This window comes from Bos mutus, chromosome X (assembly GCF_027580195.1).
Source record: "Bos mutus isolate GX-2022 chromosome X, NWIPB_WYAK_1.1, whole genome shotgun sequence".
NCBI lineage: Eukaryota > Metazoa > Chordata > Mammalia > Artiodactyla > Bovidae > Bos > Bos mutus.
Genome location: NC_091646.1, coordinates 33,780,368 through 33,792,598, shown reverse-complemented (window position 1 = coordinate 33,792,598; position 12,231 = coordinate 33,780,368). Strand labels below are relative to the sequence as shown.

The window sequence follows — 12,231 nt, the reverse complement described above, 5'->3', positions numbered from 1 at the left end:
ATGGCCCGAGAGAAGAGGAAGCTGAGGTTGGTTGAGGTAGTGGTGGACGGGCGGGGCCGGGGCATAGTGGCAGATATGCGTGAAGGTGCACAAAAGGCTGGTGGCAAAGGTGTGCAGCACAGCCCTCCTGGACATAAAAGGACAGAGAAAGTGATTCCACGTGGACAGTTGGGGTCTGGGAGCGGAGTCCTCCAGTTGGAGCACGCCCACCTACAGACATGCCTCCCCAAGGACAGCTTTACCAGCCACCAGAGAGAACACAGGTACATTCTATCTCCCTACTGTGGCACAATACCTTGCTGGGCCATGCACAGGATGAGAAACGGGGTGCCTGACACTCAGTAATCCTGAAATGATCCCTACAGGGTTCCCTGCTTACTGAGAAGAACAGACAGAAAACTTGCAGGCCACTCAAGCAAGAAGGGAAGAGTGTAGTGGAGAGGTGCAGAGATGAAAGATGCCCCCACCCTCACTGTATCCCTGTCCCCTGGATCATGCAGTAATCGGACCCCACTTAGGGGTCTTAAAGGGCTTCCCTTTTGGCTCAGCTGGTAAAGAATACTCCTGCAATGCGGGAGATCTGGGTTTGATCCCTGGGCCAGGAAGATCGCCGGGAGAAGGGAAACGCTACCCACTCCAGTATTCTGGCCTGGATAATTCCATGGACAATATAGTCCATGGGGTCGCAAAGAATTGGACACGACTAAGCGACTTTGACTTCACTCACTTCACTGTGGGTCTCGTGGCAACAGGACATGGTGGCAGAGGGTCTGGAGGACAATTGGTGTCCCCTTGCAAGGCATTGGCACCAGGTGAGGTAATGACACAGTCCGCAAAGGACAGAACACCAGCATCCCAGACACAGCTGGGCAAGCTACTTCCATCAGCAAGGGAGGCTCTGGGGGACGGGGGGCTTGCCGATTGTCAGCTTCCACTGAGGGCAACCAAATATCCCAAGTCTCAGTTTTAAGGCCCCACTCATCCACGCAGTGGAAGGCCACACAGGCGCTGGCCTGAAGCCCGATTCTGTGGGAGGTTGCTGAGGTGACCGCGCCCGGACCGGCCACTCGAGGAGCCCCTCGGATGGCTAGGGAGCCCGCACCCACACGAAGACAATTACCTGTGGTGAGCTGAGTGCCAGGCTGTGACAGTGCAGGAGCGGCTGAGAGGATCTACCCCACGCCCGAGGCCAGGGGCGGTGGCCAGGAGGAGCTACCCCACGTCCAAGGAGCGGTGGCTGTGCAGGCGCAGGAGGGCCTAGAGGAGCTACTTCATGTTCAAGGTCAGGAGGGGCGGTAGTGAGGAGATACCCCTCATCCAAGGTAAGGAGCAGTGGCTGTGCTTTGCTGGAGCAGCTGTGAAGAGATACCCCACGTCCAAGGTAAGAGAAACCCAAGTAAGACAGTAGATGTTGCAAGAGGGCATCAGAGGGCAGACACACTGAAACCATACTCACAGAAAACTAGTCAATCTAATCACATGGACCACAGCCTTGTCTAACTCAATGAAACTAAGCCATGCCCATGGGGCAACCCAAGACGGGTGGGTCATGGTGGAGAGGTCTGACAGAATGTGGTCCACTGGAGAAGGGAATGGCAAACCACTTCAGTATTCTTGCCTTGAGAACCCCATGAACAGTATGAAAAGGCAAAATGATAGGATACTGAAAGAGAAACTCCCCAGGTCAGTAGGTGCCCAATATGCTACTGGAGATCAGTGGAGAAATAACTCCAGAAAGAATGAAGGGATGGAGCCAAAGCAAAAACAATACCAGTTGTGGATGTGACTGGTGATAGAAGCAAGGTCCGATGCTGTAAAGAGCAATATTGCATAGGAACCTGGAATGTTAGGTCCATGAATCAAGGCAAATTGGAAGTGGTCAAACAGATGGCAAGAGTGAATATTGACATTCTAGGAATCAGCGAACTAAAATGTACTGGAATGGGTGAATTTAACTCAGATGACCATTATATCTACTACTGTGGGCAGGAATCCCTTAGAAGAAATGGAGTAGCCATCATGGTCAACAAAAGAGTCCGAAATGCAGTACTTGGATGCAATCTCAAAAACGACGGAATGATCTCTGTTCATTTCCAAGGCAAACCATTCAATGTCACAGTAATCCAAGCCTGTGCCCCAACCAGTAACATTGAAGAAGCTGAAGTTAAATGGCTAATGAAGACCTACAAGACCTTTTAGAACTAATACCCCCAAAAGATGTCCTTTTCATTATAGGGGACTGGAATGCAAAAGTAGTAAGTCAAGAAACACCTGGAGTAACAGGCAAATTTGGCCTTGGAATACGGAATGAAGCAGGGCAAAGGCTAATAGAGTTTTGCCAAGAGAACACACTGGTCATAGCAAACACCCTCTTCCAACAACACAAGAGCAGACTCTACACATGGACGTCACCAGATGGTCAACACCAAAATCAGACTGATTATATTCTTTGCAACCAAAGATGGAGAAGCTCTATACAGTCAGCAAAAACAAGATGGGGAGCTGTCTGTGGCTCAGATCATGAACTCCTTATTTCCAAATTCAGACTGAAATTGAAGAAAGTAGGGAAAACCACTAGACCATTCAGGTATGACCTAAACCAAATCCCTTATGATTATACAGTGGAAGTGACAAATAGATTTAAGGGACTAGATCTGATAGATAGAGTGCCTGATGAACTATGGACGGAGGTTCGTGACATTGTACAGGAGACAGAGATCAAGACCTTCGCCATGGAAAAGAAATGCAAAAAAAGCAAAATGGCTGTCTGGGGAGGCTTTACAAATAGCTGTGAAAAGAAGAGAAGTGAAAAGCAAAGGAGAAAAGGAAAGATATAAGCATCTGAATGCAGAGTTCCAAAGAATAGCAAGAAGAGATAAGAAAGCCTTCTTCAGCGATCAATGAAAAGAAATAGAGGAAAACAACAGAATGGGAAAGACTAGGGATCTCTTCAAGAAAATCAGAGATACCAAAGGAACATTTCATGCAAAGATGGGCTCGATAAAGGACAGAAATGGTATGGACCTAACAGAAGCAGAAGATATTAAGAAGAGATGGCAAGAATACACAGAAGAACTGTACAAAAAAGATCTTCACAACCCAGATAATCACGATGGTGTGATCACTCACCTAGAGCCAGACATCCTGGAATGTGAAGTCCAGTGGGCCTTAGAAAGCATCACTACGAACAAAGCTAGTGGAGGTGATGGAATTCCAGTTGAGCTATTCCAAATCCTGAAAGATGATGCTGTGAAAGTGCTGCACTCAATATGCCAGCAAATTTGGAAAACTCAGCAGTGGCCACAGGACTGGAAAAGGTCAGTTTTCATTCCAATCCCAAAGAAAGGCAATGCCAAAGAATGCTCAAACTACCGCACAATTGCACTCTCTCACACGCTAGTAAAGTAATGCTCAAATTCTCCAAGCCAGGCTTCAGCAGTACGTGAATGGTGAACTTCCAGATGTTCAAGCTGGTTTTAGAAAAAGCAGAGGAATTTTTATCTCTGGTTAAGAGATCAAATTGCCAACATCTTCTGGATCATAGAAAAAGCAAGAGAGTTCCAGAAAAACATCTATTTCTGCTTTATTGACTATGCCAAAGCCTTTGACTGTGTGGGTCACAATAAACTATGGAAAATTCTGAAAGAGATGGGAACACTAGACCATCTGACCTGCCTCTTGAGAAACCTATATGCAGGTCAGGAAGCAACAGTTAGAACTGGACATGGAACGACAGACTGGTTCCAAATAGGAAAAGGAGTACGGCAAGGCTGTATATTGTCACCCTGCTCATTTAACTTACATGCAGAGTACATCATGAGAAACGCTGGGCTGGAAGAAGCACAAGCTGGAATCAAGATTTCCGGGAGAAATATCAATAACCTCAGATATGCAGATGACAGCACCCTTATGGCAGAAAATGAAGAGGAACTAAAAAGCCTCTTGATAAAAGTGAAAGAGAAGAGTGAAAAAGTTGGCTTCAAGCTCAACATTCAGAAAACTAAGATCATGGCACCTGGTCCCATCACTTCATGGGAAATAGATGGGGAAACAAGGGAAACAGTGTCAGATTTTATTTTTCTGGGCTCCAAAATCACTGCAGATGGTGACTGCAGCCATGAAATTAAAAGATGCTTACTCCTTGGAAGGAAAGTTATGACCAACCTAGATAGCATATTGAAAAGCAGAGACATTACTTTGCCAACAAAGGTCCGTCTAGTCAAGACTATGCTTTTTCCAGTAGTCATGTATGGATGTGAGAGTTGAACTGTGAAGAAAACTGAGCGCCGAAGAATTGATGCTTTTGAACTGTGGTGTTGGAGAAGACTCTTGAGAGTCCCTTGGGGAGATCAGTCCTGGGTGTTCATTGGAAGGAATGATGCTAAAGCTGAAACTCCAGTACTTTGGCCACCTCATGCGAAGAGTTGACTCATTGGAAAAGACTCTGATGCTGGGAGGGATTGGGGGCAGGAGGAGAAGGGGACGACAGAGGATGAGATGGCTAGATGGCATCACCAACTCGATGGACGTGAGTTTGAGTGCAGGAGTTGGTGATGGACAGGGAGGCCTGGTGTGCTGCAATTCATGGGGTTGCAAAGAGTCAGACAGGACTGAACAACTGAACTGAACTGAACTGACATCCACGCGGTGCCCCTGCCTTTCACCTAGGAAATGCAGAGAGGCTGGAAATTCAAGCAACCTGTGGATTCTGCAACTTACATGGTAGGATGCTGTGTTTGATTTCCAGCCCCGTCAACCCTGCAGGCACAGGGGAATTTGCAGGCTGCCATGGAAGAGCTGTGGCTGTCATCCTGTGACCTGAGCCGAGAGCTAAGGCAGGTGTCCTTGTCAGTTTCCTCCCAGGGACACTGCAGCCTTGGTTCCCGGCATTCCCTCCGTAACAGTTCAGGGTAGCAGCCGCTCTGGCTCCTCAGGCACTTGCTGCCCTTGGCCCTTCACCCCAGTCGAGCACAGGGACAGCATGGTGACTGCTGAGACCCCTGAAGGTCATGAGAGCCTCAAACACAGGTGGTCACTCAGGAGTGGCTCTGAGGGCTGAAGGCATGCAGCGAGTACAGGAAGCAGCTGCCACCCCAGACCCAGGGCAAGAAGGGAAGGGGTTGACGTCATTGGAAGCCCAGAAGCCAGGATGAGGGGCCACGAAGACTGGCCCATCTCTCCTCAGGGTCACTGCCTTGTCATCTTCCGAGTCATCTACCTGTGGTTTGATTCATCAGCTGAGATTTTTATTTCAAAGACTGGTTTTGTTTCTAATGTCTAAAGTTCTTTTTTTGTTTTCAAATCCACCTAGACTTTTAGAATTCATCTTATCTTTTTGATTCTTTCTTGTGTATCTACTTTTTAAAGTTAATTTTTAATTGGAGGATAATTGCTTTACAATACTGTGTCGTACATCAACATGGATCAGCCATAGGTATACATATGTCCCCCTCCCTCTTGAACCTCCCTCCCACCTCCCACCGTGTGTGTCTCTTTTGGTGTCTTGGAGGCCAGTGAAGATTGGGGGAGTTGCAGTAGCCTTTTATCACAGGAATGCAGATGACTGGTAAATATCCATGAGAACCGCTCCCTGATCTCATGAGAATTCAAAGGTACTCTCTGTTTCAAAGTCCTCCTGATTAGGCACAAGAGTACAGGTGTTTCTCTTTCTCACCTCCTTCCTTTATGGACTGGTCCAAGGCCCAGGGATAGTCACTGGGACTCACCTCTGATGCCTTCAGGACAAGCTGATGTGTGATATGATGCCCCAGGAACCTCCTTGGGAGCCAGATGGAAAGCGTAGGCTGCGAAAGAGCTTCCCTGAGAGCTCAGTTGGTAAAGAATCCACCTGCAATGCAGGAGACCTCAGTTTGATTCCTGGGTCGGGAAGATCCTCTAGAGAAGGGACAGGCTACCGAATCCAGTATTCTTGGGCTTCCCTAGTGGCTCAGGTGGTAAAGAATCCGCCTGCAATGTGGGAGACCGGGGTTTGATCCCTGGGTTGGGAAGATCCCTGGGAGAAGGGAAGAGCTACCCACTCTAGTATTCTGGCCCAGAGAATTCTGTGGACTGTACAGTCCATGGGGTCGCAAAGAGTTGGACACGACTAAGAGACTTTCACTTCACTTCACATCCTGCAAAAGGAGGTAGACTTAGAGGCCAGTGTCCTTATCCACCCCTCCCTCTGCTAGCTAGAGATTCAGAACAAGCTGCTCAAGTCTTCGTGTCCTCATTTGCTCATCTGGAGAAGGGGGTGACATGCTACCAACTTTCTAGGGCCTCCGCGAGGCTGGGATGGGTGAATCCAGGCCCATAGCAGACAGTCCCAGCCCTTACAGAAAATTATATCATCTGGCCTCTGACAGTGACACCCTGGGGATATAACAGGGCCACTCCTCTCTCTGAGGGACCTGCCAGCGTTCCATGAGGATGGGTGGTGTCTTCAACGTGAGATCACAGACCGGTCTTTAGCTGGCCCTCTGGGAGTCCTGAGTGGGAAGCCAGAGGTGAGGCGTCCCTTCTGGGAGCATTCACTCTGCCAGGAGCCCAGCAGTACAACCACAGTGCGGGGGGGTTTGGGGGGAGCCTCCCTCAGCCAGTGGTTTGCTGAAGCCCCACTGTCTGTGGCAGAGGGATGGAAGCCCCTGCTTGCAGATGATGGGGACCGGTCTTCTCACTCAGACGCATGCTGGGATGGACCCAGTTCCTTTTACAGCCTTGTCCCTCCTTCGTACCATGCAGGTGACCTTTCAAGAGCACTGGTTGTAGGTGGATTCTCGGTTCTTATCTGTGCTTTCCCCATGGATCTCGCTTGCTCACCGGTGGGCCACCTATGCATTTAAATATTATAAAACACTCTTCTCTGTACACGTTTCCTTGTCTTTTCCCCAACTGACCTGGCATCCCACGGGTGCAGGGGCTGGGTGTCTGATGGGCACTGGCCCCAGTCCCGGCCTACCTAGCCTGAGATCATAGGACACCCCCCCCACACACACACACACAGTAGTGGGGCCAGCAGACAGCAAGAATCAGCCAGCCTGGGTCCACGAAGCATTGGGTGTGGGAACTCGGAAATTCTGCCCCGAGTCACATGACTCTCCTCACTTGAGGCAGGACAACTTTGTGCCCAAGATACACAACCCAGAAATCATCAATCCAGAGTGTAATAATTTGGTCACATAAAATTGTGTAACTTCTTGACAGCCGAAACCAGCCAGCCTAGTCTTTTGAGACAAGAGACAGGAATCCCACAGCGGTACAGTGGTTAAGACTCCATGCTTCCACTGCAGGGGGCGGGCTCGAGTCAATTCTTGGTCTGGGAACTAAGATCTGGCATGCCATGCTGCGCAGCCAAAAAAGAGAGATCCTTTCTTCTGCGGCCCCTAAGGTGCTCGGTCCTTCTGAAAAGCCAAGGCTGTTTTGGCGTGAGGCCCTCACTTCATCTGGCAACTGGCACCGAGCCAGCAGCCCCACCGAGCACTCGCCCGCACTGTGGCCTCTGTCTTGGAACTTCTTTGCACCTACTCGGCCCTCATTCTGCCTAGTGAGGTGATGGTCACAGAGGATAAGATCAGTGCCCTCGTTAAAGCAGCCAGTGTAAATGTTGACTCTTTCTGGCCAGGCTTGTTTGTAAAGGCTTTGGCCAGTGTCAGCATCGGCAGCTTCATCTGCCATGTGGGGGCTGGTGGACCTGTCCCGACAAGTGGTGCTGCGCCACCATAAGGTCCTGCCCCCTCCACCACTGCTGCCCCAGCTGAGAAGAAAGTAGAACAAAGTAAAAAGAATCTGAAGACTCTGATGATGACATGAGCTTTGCTCTTTTTGACTAAACCTCTGTAGTAACTTCCCTGGTGGCTCAGATGGTAAAGTGTCTGCCTACAATATGGGAGACCCGGGTTCGATCCCTGGGTCAGGAAGATCTCCTGGAGAAGGAAATGGCAACCCTCTCCAGTACTCTTGCCTGGAAAATCCCATGGATGGAGGATCCTGGTAGGCTACAGTCCATGGAGTCGCAAAAAATCGGACACAACTGAGCAATTTCACTCACTTTAGTAACACATTCAATAAAAAGCTGAGCTCTTTAGAGAGAGACTGAGAGAAAATCTCTGCAACATATGGAACACAGGGCTAACAGCCCTGCTATATGCCGATCAGGGTCTTTTGGGGAGGCAACTGCTTAGTATCAATAAACATGGTAAATACCCATAGGTTTTGACCTGGCAGTTCCACTTAAAGATAATTATCCTAGCAGGAGATTTACACATCTTCAGAGCTGCTAACAAACAAATAAGAAGAACAATGGAAAAGGTAACACATGAGTTGGGGATTCCTTATGTAAATTATAGCACATGTGCTCCCTCCAGTACCTTGTGGCCAGAGATGACATGAGCTAGACTTTGTGTACTGAGAAGGAAGACTTTTGCAGATATATTACTGCTAGTTAAAATCACACTGAATATACAGGGTGTGTGTTTTTTTTAACCTGAGTGAGGAACTATGTAGGTGATCCCATAGAAGAATATAGTTAGAGGTGAGAAACAGAATTGTTAACAGTCTTGCCTAAAACAATGTTTTGTAAAAATCTTCAATTATGTGCTTTAAAAATATCCAGGGTGGTAAGGTAAAATGGTCCAGCCACAGTGGAATGCAAATTGGCAGTTTCTTCTAAGGCTAATCGTCCACTTCCTTAGGACACAGCACTTGCACTGCTGGGCATTCATGCCAAAGAAACGGAAAATTCTGACCACAGGAAATCCTGGATACAAATGTTCAAAGCAGATTTTTTCTAGAAACCTAAAAGTGGAAACAGGCAACAGTGGGTGAAGGCTTGAACAACTGTGGCTGACCCACACCAAGGAAGAAGGCTAGCAATACAAACTGACTGCTGAAACCAACTATTGATTGAGATGGATGGATCTCAAGGGCAGTGTGTGATTAAAAAAAGCACACCCCGTTATCAAATTGCATGCTTTCATTAATGTACTGACGTGTGTGTGTGTGTGTATGGCGAGGTATCCTGCATCCCAGCTCCCCATCCAGGACTCAAACCCAGGCCACCAGCAGTGGGAGTGTGGTGTCCTAAACACTGGCTCGCGCGCACACACGCACGGAGAACCCTGAGCAGCTTTCTGATGATACCAATGCCATCTCTTGGTGTGAGGGCCCACTGGCTACGCAACACGCTGATGCTGGGGCAACAACGGGAGGGGCATTTCCCTGTAACTTCCCGTGAACTTAATTCCTTCAGAATACAAGCTCACACCATAGGCACACCGCAGGGCTTGGCGTATACACATCGGATTACTCTGTACGTAATCCGTACGCGGACAGTCTGGATCTCCCCGCGGGAAAGTCCAGGGGCCCACAGCACGCCCGACTACGGACTGAGGAAAACGAGACCGACCAGACCGCTGGGCGGAAGGCGGAACTCACGCGACCGGCCTGCTCTGATTGGGCCACAGAGCTGCCCGTCAGAAAGAGGGACAGGCTTGCTTGGAGCTGGATGGCGGGTCTTCTCAGGAGTCGAGTATGGTCATTGGTGAAGCCAGACGGAAGAGGTGGGCAGGAAGGCGGTACACCACGGCTTCCGGTGGGCGGCCTGAGGAGGGGAGCGAGAGGCGACGGCCGCGGGGACGGTCAGGGCGGGGCTCGAAGCACGGAAACGGCCCCTCGCTTCGTGTCCCCCCCCCCCATCTCGGTGCACAGAAGCCTGCCCTCTGGGTCCTGGGCGGGGTCAAAGCCCCGCAGTTAGCTGGGTTGTGCGTCTTTTCCTGGGGAGAGGGCGAAGAGACGCCTCCCCAGAGTCCAGGGCCCTGGAGACCTTGGGGATTCCGTCGGGGCCCCACCCCCCACTCCCGGCTGGACCACCCCCCTGCTGTACTGAGGGCGTCTGGCCCTCGAGATGGCCCAGGACAGTGTATTAGGGGCGCCCAAGGACCGTGTGAGCGGGGAGGGTGGGCGGCAACCCCGCCAATATGCCAAAGGGCAGGGTCAGGGGGTCTCCGCTTGGCCCCGCCCTCCAGTCCTGGCGTCTGAGGGCGGCCTTGCCCCGCGCTTCGGATGCCTTCCACCCTCCCAGGGTCTCGAATCTGGCCGCCTCCAGCCGCCCCCACCCATTGCCAGGCCCACCGTGTTCCACAGCCCGTGAGTGTGACTGGGATGATTCTCTGTGAAGCCCGGATCCTGCCCCCTTCCCCCCGCCCCACACGGAGTAACAAGGGAGAGGTGGGCAGAGCTGAGCCCAGTGCCCAGAAACGTGGAGTTGGCCAGGGGTGCCATGCTTCTGGAGGTGGGGAGGGCCCAAAGTAACAGTCTTCCCCCTGTCACTCGACAGGTGTGGCCCGCTGGGAGGGAATCTTGCCCAGGCACTCCTGTTCTCCAGGGCCGCCTATGGTTGCAGCCCTCAGTGCCTGCTGCCTGCCTTTTCCCTGGAGGTCAAGGTGAGTGAACCCAGCAGGGAGAGAAAGCTCCTGGCTTCACTAGCAGTGGATGTGATCAGAAACCATCCATCGTAAAAAAAAGAAAAGAAAGAAAGAAACTATCCATCCTGACGCTGGTTCTCACGCTGGAAGGGTCGTGAGAACACCTGGAGGGCTCAACTCAAAGCCGGGCCGCAGGGCCCCGCCCTAGAATCTCTGATCTTGCACATCTGGGGTGGGGCTTCAGCATTTGTGACTCCCACAAGCTCCCAGTGCTGCTGCCGCTGCTGGTCCAGAAACCCCACAGCAGTGCGGCTCTAGAGGCCTGAGACTCCTAGGTGTGTGCCCCCTGCCCTTCTCCTGGACTGGTTCTCTGCAGGGTCCCCGCAGGGCGGGGAAAAGCCAGGAGGCTGGTGGCTCTCGCGAGATCTGGGGCTTCCCATTGAGCAGTCCTCACCCTTCCCTGCCTGAAGCTGAAGGAGGGGGCTGTCCACAGCCCAGGCAGGATCAGGTGTCAGGTTTGTTGAGTTGCTCAACAGCTCCTCACTTGGGCTGATAACATCTGGACACGTAGGAGGGTGGGGCGAGATCAGATCCTGTGCCTGGGTGTGGGGATGGAGGAACTATCTGATGAGGCAGAGGAAAAAGGCCTACATGCTGAGGTCAGGGATGGGAAAGGAACATCGGCCCTAGGACCAAGTGTGGGTCTGGGGGAGCATGGAGACCCGAAGAGCTTCCCAGGTGGTGCTAGTGGCAAAGAACCCACCTTCCGATGCAGGAGATGTAAGGAGATGCGGGTTCAATCCTTGAGTTGGGAAGACCCGTGGAGGAGGGCATGGCAACCCACTGCAGGATTCTTGCCTGGAGAATCCCATGGACAGAGGAGCCGGTGGACTACAGTCCACGGGGTTGTGAAGAGTCGGACATGACTGAAGCGACTTAGCACACACGCGCGGAGAGCAGCAAGGGGGTTGTCTGCCCAGGAACTGCCCTGACAGTTGTCTGGTCTGCAGGTGTGGTCAGCCTTCTCTCGCTGGTGGGAAGCCACTGCCTTTCCTGCCACACGTTCCTCACCAAGAGGATCTCCCAGCTCCTGGGTGATGCTGCCCAGACCTCCTCAATACCCAGCACCACCACCCACTTTGGCCAGACTTTGCCGAGGCTTGTCTGTCTTTGGCTCCAGGATGGCCCGCCATCCAGTTGGAGCCACAGATGAAAAGCAATGCCAGTGTCCAGCTGCCCCATGTGCCCAGAACCAGCAGCTCTGGAACCCCAGCCCCCGAGTACATTCTTGCAGTGGGATCATTTCGGGGGAGGGGGGTGGCACTTTGGTTGGCATTTTCCAAGGCCCTCTCCTGCACCCTTTTCCTTTGGGTCACTGGTCTTTTCTTATTGACTGGTTCAAGTTCTCTATACATTAATGATATGAGCCCTGAGTCACATCTTGGTACTATTTTTTGGCCCATTTTGTCACTTGTCTCTTGACTTTGTGGTTTGGGGTTTGCGTTTGACTAGGCAGACGATCTTAGAGTTTGTGTCATCAGACTTTCCAGGGTCTTCCTATTGGTTTCTGGGGTTTCTTGTCGGTTTGTTTGCTGCCAATTGACTTACGGTGATCTTCTCTATTTAAAGTCATCGTGTATAAATTACCCATTGCTGAATAACAAGGGTAAAAACCTGCCTGTCAACACAGGAGACAGAAGAGATGTGGGTTGCGAAGATCCCCTGGAGAAGGAAATGGCAACCCACTCTAGTACTCTTGCCTGGAGAATCCCATGGACAGAGGAGCCTGGCAGGCTACAGTCCATGGGGT

The 12,231-nt window shown here is 51.2% G+C and overlaps 1 long non-coding RNA gene and 1 pseudogene across 1 annotated transcript; both read left to right on the top strand.

The window, feature by feature from the left end:
* LOC102282665 (large ribosomal subunit protein P1 pseudogene) lies at window positions 1-9,011 on the top strand (annotated as a pseudogene).
* Window positions 9,012-9,714: 703 nt separating this feature from the next.
* On the top strand, window positions 9,715-12,231 carry LOC138986364 (uncharacterized). Its single transcript, XR_011463193.1, has 3 exons — window positions 9,715-10,143; window positions 10,334-10,439; window positions 11,432-12,231. It is a non-coding gene; the product is annotated as an uncharacterized lncRNA (long non-coding RNA).